We start from the raw sequence: 12,459 nt of genomic DNA, 5'->3' as shown, positions 1-12,459 counted from the left end.
TTGTGAGAATTAGGAACCAAACAGGAAACAGTTTATGGTCAAGCCTGGAGGGAGTTGCAGCGGCCTGCAGGTTCCAGGTGTAGAGAGAAAAACAGCAATGGGAAAGGGCTGAGTGAGCAGAGAGGTTTTGGAGAAAAAATAACAGCGCTGTAGTTTCACCTCACAAGGCATGAGTTTCATTTAAGCTGTTAGACATTAAAATGTCTAACGCTTCACAGAACTGACTGTGGGTTGTGCAGTCGTTTCTGAAGTCCGTCAGTGGAATAGTTTCAGAAGTGCTCCCTGTCTCGTGGAAAGCCTTTCGAGGACTGGGCCGCCCCTCTTGCCGCCGCGCTGCCCGTGCCCCTCTCGGGGCGCAGTCCCGGTATTTGCTCTGATAAGGCAGTTTGCGTGGTGCTGTCACGCTGACAGTGGCGCAGCCCTTGCGCTCGTCAGCCAGCAACAGTGTCTTTCAGGCAAGATTAGGAAAATGGATTAATAAACGTAGTGGCAGCTTGACTCTTTTGAAAAATTATGGTTTTTCTTATTTCTCTTTATATTGCAAAACAGATTGCTGTATATCCAGAGATTAAAGCCTTCAGTGATAAAGTGAAGAGACACTCACATGAATGAGAATAATTTCTTTCTGTGAATTCTTCTTTTATCCAAGTAAATGAAGTTTAGGGAGATATGCTGCCTTATTTTGTCAGGAATTTTCATTCTGAAGGGAAAAGAAATGGAACAAGACCTCCTGTTTCTAAATATCTAAGGTTACAACTTTCTGTAACTGGAAACGTAACTCTCTGTTATGGTAATACTTGATCCATTTGCTGATTTCTGAATGCTATCTGGAATATATCCCATATGAGTATATGTCTTGCCATTGAAGCATTTTCCGTTTTCTGTTTCCTATGGTAAATGTGTTATAGAAAGATTTTTTTGAACTCTTTTTGTAAAGTTTTAAAAGAAATAAAATTTACAGCTGGTGAGGAACATAGTTTTTACATACTGGACCTTATCTTCTCAGTAACCAATTTTTTCTTATGTCTCAGAACTCTCATTAATTTTTCACAGGCTTGTGATGGATAGTTTTTATTTATTCACGTCTGAGGTTCTGTTGTGTGAAAAGGACTCATTTTATAACATTACATATTCATGGCTTGGGATAGATGGGATAAGGAACTTATTATTAATGTGTCACAGTGGGAAACTTACTCTGGGTTCATTTGCGAATCTTGTTAAATGTGGTACGGTCAGCAGACAGTGCTGAAATTTTTGATACATTTTATTGGAGAAGGGTAAAGAGGTTCAGTGATGCTTCCTTATCTAAACAACACAAGATAGTGTCTTTCTAAATGCATTTGAAACCCTGTATGAATAACAGAAGGGTAGAAGCAAAATATGCTTGAACAACATTAAAAATAACAATGCATTTTCTTTTTATGACTTTTTACAAGTGCCATTTGGGGTTAAAGTCTGTTTAAATCCAGTTTATTTAATTAAATATTGTTGCATATTTCACAAAAATCGTAAGACTTGCTTGCAGTATAGTGAATTGTCATCAGAGTATTCCAAAATGTGTAACTTGATTTCTAGCAAGTTACCTGTAGTGGCTCATCCTGGCCATGTCTCACTGAGATTCTCTTGTTAATGCCTAGCTCTGCAGTGCAACTTCTGCATATATGCATGCAAAATTTTGTCTGAAATCAGTAGACAATCTGTGTATTGAACATATGGAACATATATAATAAAAATTAAGGAGGTGAAGTTCGGTGTAAACTCCTACTTTACAATCCTAGAATTGGATCTGTTTTAGGAGACACAAATATGCTTTTTTCCAGGGACGCAAGGATACTTGTCTTCAAAGCAGGAAGGTACCTTCTAGAATTCGGAAACAGAGGCTATGTCCTGTATATATTTAATGTGGTCAAAATGAAAACTTCTCTATTTAAATGTTTGCATGCTCATTTTTGCTAGATACAGAAATGGGCTGAGGGAGGAAGTCTAAGTTGACTATGCTTGTTACTCCCATTTATGACATGTTATTACCTGTGTGCTTAGGTTATTGTTGGAAATTTAGAGACAGCTTTTTTGGCTATACTAAAGATGAATCCATTTCTTAACAAAAGAGCTTGTGAATGAAGATATTAATATTCAAGATATTAGCAATTATTCAAACGTTTAAGAGCATATTCTCAAAATCCAGTTACAAATTCTCCTTGTTTTCAAATGTTTCCATTCTTTTGCAAATAATAAAATTACGCTAAATAACTTTAAGTCACATAAGCATTTTGAGGTGACTAGGACAAGACAATTTATGATGGCTGTATTTTAACAGAAGACTTTCAGTGATGCTAAATGTTAGCTTTAATAGGGATCCTACTGGTAGGTCAAAAGTATTATATTGTCATTTATAATAGAAGAGCTGGGCAGTGAGAAAACTGTAGTCTATTAAGAGTTTGTGAGTGTGTGCGTGTGTATACAGTGGAATAATATCTAGTGTAATGTGAAGTGACAGTCAAAATTACAGCTTTTCTCTTGCCGCAAGGGTACTTCTCTGCCAAGTATAGTAATATTGTTGTAGCAGTGTTCAAGGTTGTCAGCAGTTCTTGGTTACTCTGCAGAGAGCCATAACTGTGTGTGGAAGCAAGGAGCTTCCTGTCAAGGGAGATACTATAATTTTGATATATATTTGTTGGTGCCAAACTGCAATTAAATAAGGAGGCGTTGGAAGAGGTTTTATTTAACCAACTCAAATTTGTTGATTAATTAGTTAAAACCAAAAAAAAATCCAAATGAGATGCTACTCATATATGAATATAGATTAAATTGGGAATTTATTTTTCCATGCTCAAATAAGTGTGTTAGTTTTATCAGATATACTTTATTTTTGTTGATTGATTTTATGATTGCTGAGGATGTACAGGACACACTGATTTTAGTCAAAATCTTAGTGCTATGGCTAATTATCTGTCAGGAAATTATATATTTTAAGGGATGGTTACTGACTTCAGTTTTTAAAGGTCTGGCATGGAAACTGTATCTTCCCCAAAGTACTGTTTTTCAGGATGCGTCAAGACTTCTACAAAATATTGTCACAAAAATGTTTATTTTCCATATTAGAAGCAGTAAAGAGTTTTTCTTGCATTCCCACGCTGAAGATGATGATAGTGATATCAACAGTTTTATTCATTTGAAAAATACCTTGTTTCTTGATGATTAGGTTGGATGAAATGGGCGTGGGTGAACTTTGGGGGAAAATTGGTCCGAAGAAAATCGGGAACTCTCCTGCTTTACTTCAGTAAAGCATTGATATGAGCCTACTTGCATGATCTTATTACTCACATGTTTAAAACTTACTGGTATGTTTGTATAATTTGCTGAAAAATTACTTCGCCAAATCCCCTACTGATTTTTATTGAGTGGTTTCCAAATGGAGCTGCTGATGCATCCTTGTGAGAAACCGAGTATGTGCTGCAGTTTACAGATGTGTTAAAGAGCTCAAACTGTACCTTCAGGTGGCTCAATGAATAAGCTTAACTTCCAAATGCAAAATGCAGTGGTAATATTTTTTTGTGCGCTGAGGCCCATCCTCAAAGGAAGGGCATAACTTTAACCCATGCGGCAGAGGAGGTGTCCAAGTGCATTGTGGTGTCTAATATGCAGTAGGAAGGGAACTTGCTTTCCTGCGAAGATGGCAGTAAGCCTAGCATCTGGGCATGTTATCAGAGCTATATGCCATAACCATGGAATCTGTCCATTTTTCTGTAGATATGATTTACATATTATTTTATGATTTTGTCTGCCATGTTTTCAGAATTTCCTGAATCTGGCCAGCTGTTAAGGTTATGAATGTCTGAATCTCTGCTTGTAGCTCCTTTGAAGTCTCTAGAAATTTTGCTTTTTTCCTGTGCAGCCTTATCACTTCGTTACGAAAGTATTAGTGCTTAAGAGGTGATCGTACGAGTATGCGTTTGTATGCAAAAGTGCACATACCAATGTACACATAACTAAGCTTTTAAACCTCAGTGAACTGAAAGCACTAACTGTGACAAAGCAGTTTACCAAATATAAATTTTTTCAGAATGCTGCATTTTTTCTTTTTTTAGTTGAATAAATATATTACACAGCAGGACAGATTATTTTCTTTGTGGCCTTGTTGTTGCAATTTGAGAACAGATACAGTTTTCTTTAGCTGGTGAAGAAAGCAACATCTGTTCTTGGTTTCCTGCAGCTGTCCTTCTTCTGACAACGCATTCAGATGCACAATTTGAATTCCTTCCTAGGAAATAGAAAATTAAAAATCTGACCCCTCCTTCAAAGCAGTGGTTACACTGTGACAACAGTGGGTTGAGCTAAATTCAGCTATGTCAAGCAAGAACTATAAAAGTAGATAGATTGCCCTCTAAGCTTCACTTTATTGGATATTGTAATTGACATATAGTTGTCATTTATAATCATCTGTCCATTCCTGCGAGTTGGGAGCAGTAAAGTTAATTGTGGCTGCTCATTTGCATTAATCTCACCTCTGAAGGGTACAGTAACCCATTAATATCATGTCATGATGAATTATCACAAATAACATTGAACATATTGATTAATGATCTCTGAGATTTGTATCTCGTTAAAACATTTTGTTAGCTCTTTAAACTTTTAAGCAGACAGTCAATGTATGCAGGAGAGGTTTCGAGATCACCCAAGAGGTGATGAAAAGTTATGGCATACATTTTGGGTCACTAATTAAAACTTGTTTAAAAAGGTTTCATACTAATTTTTAAAATGCTTTTTCTTCATAAAGGTGTGGCACTTACAAGCTTATTTAATGGCAAGAATTGGCTTATAATTGCTCACTGTTCATGTGGATAGTAATTTGTTGTAGAGTTAGAATCAAATAAGAAATAACAAGGAGTAATGAAAATAGGAAATTGTCATAATTTAAAAACAAGGCATTATTTCATTTAAGTTTCTATTCTAGAACAAGAATCATACTCAGAATAGTTTGTTTTAAAAATCTCTCCAGCTATATATGTTTATATAAAGTTTCCTTTGTTTTAAATTGTGTTCTTAATGCAAATTTTACCTTGATTTAGCGCTCAGTTATTTTTTTTCTTGCTATTCTTTATTAGACATACAGATATATACATTAGGATGAATGAAATGTCATCCAGTGGGTGACTATGTAGGTTGAAGTGTCTGGCAATTAAATATTTTAACATTTGATTATTACATCTAAGAGGCATGTGGACTGCAGGGAGGCAAGGGAATTACTGTTCTTGAACCGTATTTCCAGAAGGTAACTTGGCAGGACAGGAGCGACTCCTTTGCCTCTCTGTGTATTGTGTTTCAGAAATCTGTGCCCTGAGGAGGTGACAAGTCACCCAGGCAGGATACGCTGGGCGTAAGCTGCTCCGTTTTCTCAGTCCATCTCTCGCTGTTTCCCTGGGTGGGCACCAGGAGCGGGCGGTTATTCGCGTTGCTGGTAACACCCCTGGCCCCTCTCGAGAACTGAGCAGCATCTTTCATGTAGCTGTTGCCTCTGTTACTTCGGATGAAGTCTGTGCACTCTGCCAAGTGAAATAAGCTAGTTTTGTATAGGAGACTAATGTGAAGATTAGAGGGGAAAAAAAAATCATCCTTTCTAACTTGATACGATATGGCAAATCTTCACAGGTGTGCCCTGACTTCTGCTGCTCTGGGCTTGTACAGTGGCTAATTGCATCACATCGCCCTTCCCCAGGCTGGGATTTTTGTATGTGCGCTAACACAATTTTACCTTATTTGCTAGCTTTTCCAGCCAACCCCTACAATCTTCTTTCAGTAATTCCTGAGAGCCAGTTTCACTGGCACACGAGGCTGGAGAGTCAAGGATTATATTCTAGCTATAATTTATGATTAACTAGATTTATGGCTGAGATCCCAAAACAGCTTCAGTACTGTGGCCTGAGGAATTGAAGACAAAATGGAGACTATCATTCTGAATTGTTTGCTTCTGTGAATTTAAGGAAAAGCCCTAGTTACATTTGAAAAAAAAACTATTTGTTTTGCAGTTGTGAAGCAATCAATTCAGTTTCATACTAAGGAATTTAGCACTTGAAACACATATTAAAGTACTCAGCCTTTTTATTATTCAACTAACTAGTTTAAGTCTTATTGTTCGTCACCTAAAGCCTACCCAGTGAATAAAGCACGTTATACCCTCCCCCCAATCCCCCCCCCCCCCAGTAGTGTGTGGGGAACACAAGTAGGGTTCGTTTTTACCCATGTTATTCATTCTTATTCATTTTAAAAACCTGCTAACGGAAATATTTCCATTCAGCTCATTAATCAATTGTGATTTTCATTCCCTTGTTTTGTAAAAGCTGTTGCAATAAATACTTTTTTCACAAAGCAAAAATCTAAGAGATGGATGCAGCAAGCGTAATTAATAGCACCCAGTTACAGAAGATCAGCAAGTTTGTGAGATTCACATGCTGCTTTACCATATGGCTGCCCAGTAGGCGAAAAATTTGATTAATGTTTTGAAGTAGATTTTTTTCAGCAAATATTACAGCTCCAGATGAAGAATTTTACTTTCTAGTATTGTTAGACTTAACTAAAGTAACAGATCCTTTGATTTAAAGCTAAGTAATGTTTTGATCTCATGAAACTTTACATGCAAAAAGAATTACAGTTTTGCTGTATAAAGAACAGACCCTGTAGCTTGTTTATAATTTGGCCAATAATGGTTTAAAATTTTGTTTAATCTCTTTTTTCATATGTTGATTGGTTTAAGATAGCAGTACCAATGTGTGGGGTTTTTTTAATTTAAAACAAACAAACCTCCCTCCCTCAAATAAATTTTTAACAAAGTTAATGGTTTAGTTAATGGTTTAGTTTAGTGTATTTTGTAGTTCCAGTTTCCTTTTTACTTCCTCATGTAAAAAATCAAAGTTTAGTAGTTTGCAGATACACTGTCACAAAAAAATAGTATGTGGTTACTTCAGTAAAATATAATTTTAAATAAATTTTTGTTAACAAAACTGCACAATGTATTCATTTTACTTTTAAGAGTTATTGGGGTAATTGCAGTTAAAACTTAATGTATTGATTTGCCCTTCTCCCCTTCCCCCCCCCCCAATGTTTGCCTGTAATGAAAAATATTTTAAAAATGCATTATAAGAATACCACTACATGGGATTAAGTGCTCTCATGCAAAGCTAACACACAGCAGGAAGTTTTGCTTTTCTCACAAATTCTCAGTTTAATACAAGGAACATCAGCAGCTGGTGAAGAGCAGATTCAGGGTGCTGAGGCGCAGTGGAGTGGAGAGCAGCTTTGCGCGGAGTCTTGCTGAGCCTCCAGAACGCTGCCGAGAAGGCAGTGCCTGGCGCTGCTGGGCCACGTTGCTTTCTTCCCACTGCTTCAGGTAACGCTGAGGTTCAGATGGGGAGATGCTGAGGCTGAATACATGAGAATTTCTGAATTTAAAAAGATACCTTTTTTGCAGTTTTTACAGTTGTATCATAGTAGAAATTGCTGATTGATCGTAAGGGTGTGTTGACATGAAAAAAAACTGGTTAGACTGGTTGTACATATCCCCAAATCAAAGATGTTGGCTCAAAGTACTTATATTTCTAATTTCATGGGAGGGAGGGAGAACTCAAACCTAACAGTGAAATAAAGCTGAATAAAAGTAAGTCATCAGTTGTTTTGAAAGAAGAATTTTTGCCATTGACAAACAAGGTAGTGCATGACAGTAGGTGGTGTCCAGTTATGTTACTTACTGTTAAACATCAAAGGTAGGAAATCAACTATAAAGTGTGTTTTTTTAATTTGGAAAAAATTAGAATGTAGCATATCTGAGATAGTGAAATTATAGATTATTACTTCTGGAAAATACAAATGTCACAATGACTTGTGCTTTGGATTAATAGACAGCTAACAGATGACAAAGCAATGTGACCAAACCCATACCCTTAACACAGAAGGACTGATTGAATTGTTTTATCCTTTTGAGATAGGACAGTTAATTAAATTGATATGAGCTTCCCAGACTTGCACTGTTTGAAGACTGGCTCTCGTATTCTTTTTTGTTAACATTATCAAATTTATTAAACTTTGTACAAAGTATATGAACATTTTTATTAGGATATTTTCCATATTTTATCTATTTTGTGTGTATATCAGTGATTCTCTTGTCAGTGATTTATTTCTAATGAAAACACATTTTATGGTATAAATTCCTGTAAAATATACCAGTGTTTCCCTTAACCTGTGACTAAACTAAGTGCTTATGTTCAGATATTTTGTTATATACTCATCAAAATGTGGAGAAATTGATATTTTAGTATCTAATTTTCTTTGCTCTCAGTTTTTATACAGTTCTTTAAGAAATAAATAGGATTTTCAAATATTTTAATAGTGGATCTGAATTTTTAATTGCTAATGTCTGCAGAAGTTGCTTGAAGCTGCTTGAACTGTATGATTAAATTATGCCATCGGATGTAATTATTACTTAATCTAAAAGAATGGGGGGGTATTGAGGGACGGTCTTGAGTGTTGCTTGGCTTTCTATCTCGTTAAAAAACAGAAAGGGCTGACTATATTCCATGACAGACCTTCCTGTTAATGTTTACATTTTTAACTGTTTCAGAGTTACTGTTGTGCTTTAAATCTGTCAGGCAGGTCTGTAAGGGATTGGCTATTGAAGAGACTGTAGAGTGGTCAGTCTAAAAAGCTCCTTAGTGTAGTACTTTGAATTTTAAATCACACACATAATTCAAAGGTAATGTAACTTTCAGTGTTGGACTTAAGTCCATTCAGTTAAATGGAGAAAAATGACTGACATAAGGAATGAGTTATTGATTTGTTGTAGGAAAATGACTTCTGTAATATAGGAAGTATGGTAAAAGGAACAACTTAATTATTTAGGGGGCACTGTTGAAAAAAGTGCTTTTGCAGCATTGCAAATTGTCTGAATAAGAGTTGTACAACCAGGATTTTTTAATAATTCTTTCTTAAAGACAAATTATAGTTGTTTTTTTTTAGTAAGATGAAACTTGTGTGTTTTAAAATATTTGTGTACTTGTACAGCTAAGGCACAAAAGTAGGCAACACAAAATAATGTGGTTCTTAAAGGCACAAAAACTTTTAACTAGTGTTTTCCAGTTATTTGTGTTATGTTTGTATTTCGTGGAATCTGGATGACTGAGAGCTGGACAAAAAAAGAAACATACACAAACTTATGCTGAAGCTCTTGTTTTTAGTAGGTGACATGAACATTTAAAATGTGAATTTATCAAATATATGTGGAAGTTTATATTTGTGCTAGTATAAATTTTTAAATATGGTATTTGACAATTTTGATATCAGATAAGATATTTGCTTTGACTTTTTCCATATGGTTGGTCCTTTGATTTAGTGATATTCTTTGCTGAAGGAGTACAGTGTCATGTTATTTTGACTGCAGTTCACAATTTTTGGCAGCTTCTCAGATAAACAGAATATTTGTGGTTAATTGGTTGAACATGTTCAACAATTATAATTATATTAAAGCTGTAATGTGTTTGAACATTTGCCCACTGCAGGCTGCTAATAAGTGCTAACTTAAATGTCTCTCTTTATGACTGGAGTTGGTTTGGAGCTGGCTTTCATCAAAAGAATCTGTGCAAAGTTTAAAAGGCAAATGTATAAAAAGGCACCTAATAGTACCAGTCTGCTTAAGAGTTTGTCAGTGACCTATATGTACGCCCTTGTTCTTAGGGATTTGTAATTTAGCCTTAAAATTTCCTATTGTCCTGGAATTAGGTATCTAAACTTTCAGCGTTACTGAAAAGAAATAGGAGTCAGTATTATTTTTGTTAAGTAAATTTTCAGGAGTACTAGTTTGCCCTTCCAAATGAAATAAAGAATTGGAAGCTTATCCACTTTGTGTGTTTTAAGTCCAAAGTATGCAATTTATATTTGCTACTGCACTTCAAGGGGTTGGCAATAGGCTGAGTACATAATGAATATAAAAAGTTAGAAATTAAATTCTTAGAATACTAATGTAATTAGGTGTGCAGTCTGATGGATCTTCAATGCATTTTGAGTGCATAATTGCTTTTTTGTGTCTTTTTTAACCTCCCAAGTAGAAGTCACAATCTCAAGTTGCTCGAAAACTGGAAGCTTGTTATTATTTTAGGGTAGGTTATTTTTAGTGCCAGTTTTGATTTAAAAGCTTTGGCACTTGGTTACCTGAAGCAGCACCCTTGTTTTGTCTGGATGATACCTGCAGCTTTAAAAAATAGAGGCAATTATGCTTGCAGCCCCTTGTTTGAATTGAGTGAGGCATGATGACTTCTATACTGTTGTGTGGACTCAAAGCCACACATGAGAGACTCTCGAGGGACCCACAGCATACCCCTTCCCAACACACGTGTTTTGGGAAAGTCGGTGAATGAGGAGGCCAGCCAGAGGCTGGAGCTGGCACGGCAGGAAGCAAGGAGCAGTACAAGCGCTGTCACCGATGATGTAACCAACCTCCTTTCTGTTCCCCTTGCGTGTTTTGCCTCTTGTGCCGGCTGGCAGTGTGCTGCAACCGTCGGGTTCCCTCTCGACTCCTTCCCTTCTTATGTTTTTCCACCTCAGTAGTTCCCCTCCTTGTTTAGTATCACATTATGAAGCAGTCTTATGTATTCTCTTCATATGCTCGCATGCTAAATGTTTTATTTTCTCATCTTTTGCCTTTTTTTTAATTGAAAGATACTTAGGGCATAGGTTTCTTATACGCATATCTATTCTCTGATGACCTACAGCTTGCCCATGGAAAACCAAATGAGTAAAGCAGTATTTTCATCTTTCTGTTCCCGAGTTTCCATAGCTCTAAAGTGAATCTGGAGTTCCCCTCTTCCTCCCTGGTAGCTTGTGACAGCAAGACAAGTTCATGCCGGGTAGATGGATGCCATTGCTGGGCAGGAGGAGCTGCAGGCCCACGGACCCACCAGAGGTGTACGTGGGGGAGGGCAGCCTGCCCTAACAGCGCGATACCCAGCGGGCCCAAAGTGCCCACGGTAACGAAATGCTGGGGAAGGACGTAAGGAAAAGCCCTGGGTTGGGGCTGCTTTGAGTGACCGGCAGGATGGCTGTGAGGGAAATCCACACCGTGCAGCCGCGTGAGACTCGAGCTGCGGCAGCGCAGAGGGCTGCGTCGGCAGGAGCAAGGAGAGGACGTGCCCGTGAAGTGGGCGTCCTTGGCCTGAGGTCTGGCCTCTGAGGGCACCGCTTACGTGAGCAGGCCCCGGTGCTCGCTCGCGTGGAGCAGGGAAGGACGCCTTTGGCTTTTTTGTTTTTGTTTTGTTTTCTCCCCCTGCCCCACCTCCCGGTTTGTTTTTATCTTTATTTGCTTTTTTTGTTTTATGTGTGAAGGAAACGCTGTTGATGGTGAGCTATGGAAGCCACATTATCCCAGTAGGTAGCTCTTCCCCAGAGAACCGAAAAAGGCGCTTTTTTGGTAGGACTGGTTTTGGAAAATGGCATTTGGTGCTCGTGAGCTAGATACTTTTTGGAAAGTTGGCCTGACTGTCTTCAGGGAAGTCAGTCCTGTAGCTCCCCTGTTAGCTCGGGAATTACTCTTCCACTTTTCCAAAGCAAGAGCTGGGACTCTTTCACAGAACTAAAACAGGCGATCAGAGAGGGACAGAACGAATGTTTAATTTGGATAGGAATGTTTAATTGCTTAGGTACTGATTCTGCAATAGGATACAAAAGCATGGGTGTTAGGGCAACTCTGATGGAGCAAAAGTTATGCTAGCATTTCCCATGACCTAATTACAGTCTTAATTTCTTGTGAGAGCTAATTCCTCATAATATTGGAAAAAAGGACTAATGGCTATCTCAGAACATGACTGGATTAAATTGTTCAGGGTTATCTGTTCAAATATAATCTGTTGTGTAGGTAAGTCTATACTAGTAATTATTTTTTGGTGTATATTTATTTTAGAATGCTGATATAAAAATGTTACTTTCTCTTATTATTTTAATCTTTGCTTTTCTTCCTGCATGGATCATTTATTTGTGAACTGGTTATTTCAGTAAGGCCTCAAAGGTAATTTCATGGTTTATAGAACTTATATCTGAGGGTTTAATGAGGAAAACATACTGTTTTCTAACACATGAAATAGAGAATATTTCATTATATTTTTATTTTTCTTCTCTAATATTACGTGTATATCAAGTTCAAAGCCTTGAATACACCTAAGTATAAAATTATTCCTTTTCTACACATGGGAAATATGAATGTTTGCAACTCAGAAATCAGCACACACAGACTTAGGAGGTGATTTTATTTTTAATGAATCTAAATTATATAAATGAGCCACTCTTCTGCTTGTACATGGCGCTATAGTATACTTTTGAAAATACAATAACAGTATGCTATGATTTAGTTCAGAAATTAATGCATTCAAATGAATTTAAGAGCCTTGGGTGTAATTCATACAGCCTACAAGTCTCAGTAGACTT

The 12,459-nt window shown here is 37.0% G+C and overlaps 1 protein-coding gene across 11 annotated transcripts in view; it reads left to right on the top strand.

Moving 5' to 3' along the window:
- WWOX (WW domain containing oxidoreductase) overlaps nucleotides 1-12,459 on the top strand; it is a 524,615-nt gene that overhangs the window by 72,456 nt on the left and 439,700 nt on the right. The window lies entirely within an intron of this gene.

This window comes from Apteryx mantelli, chromosome 10, assembly GCF_036417845.1.
Source record: "Apteryx mantelli isolate bAptMan1 chromosome 10, bAptMan1.hap1, whole genome shotgun sequence".
Taxonomy (NCBI): domain Eukaryota; kingdom Metazoa; phylum Chordata; class Aves; order Apterygiformes; family Apterygidae; genus Apteryx; species Apteryx mantelli.
This window is presented reverse-complemented; position numbering and strand designations above follow the sequence as displayed.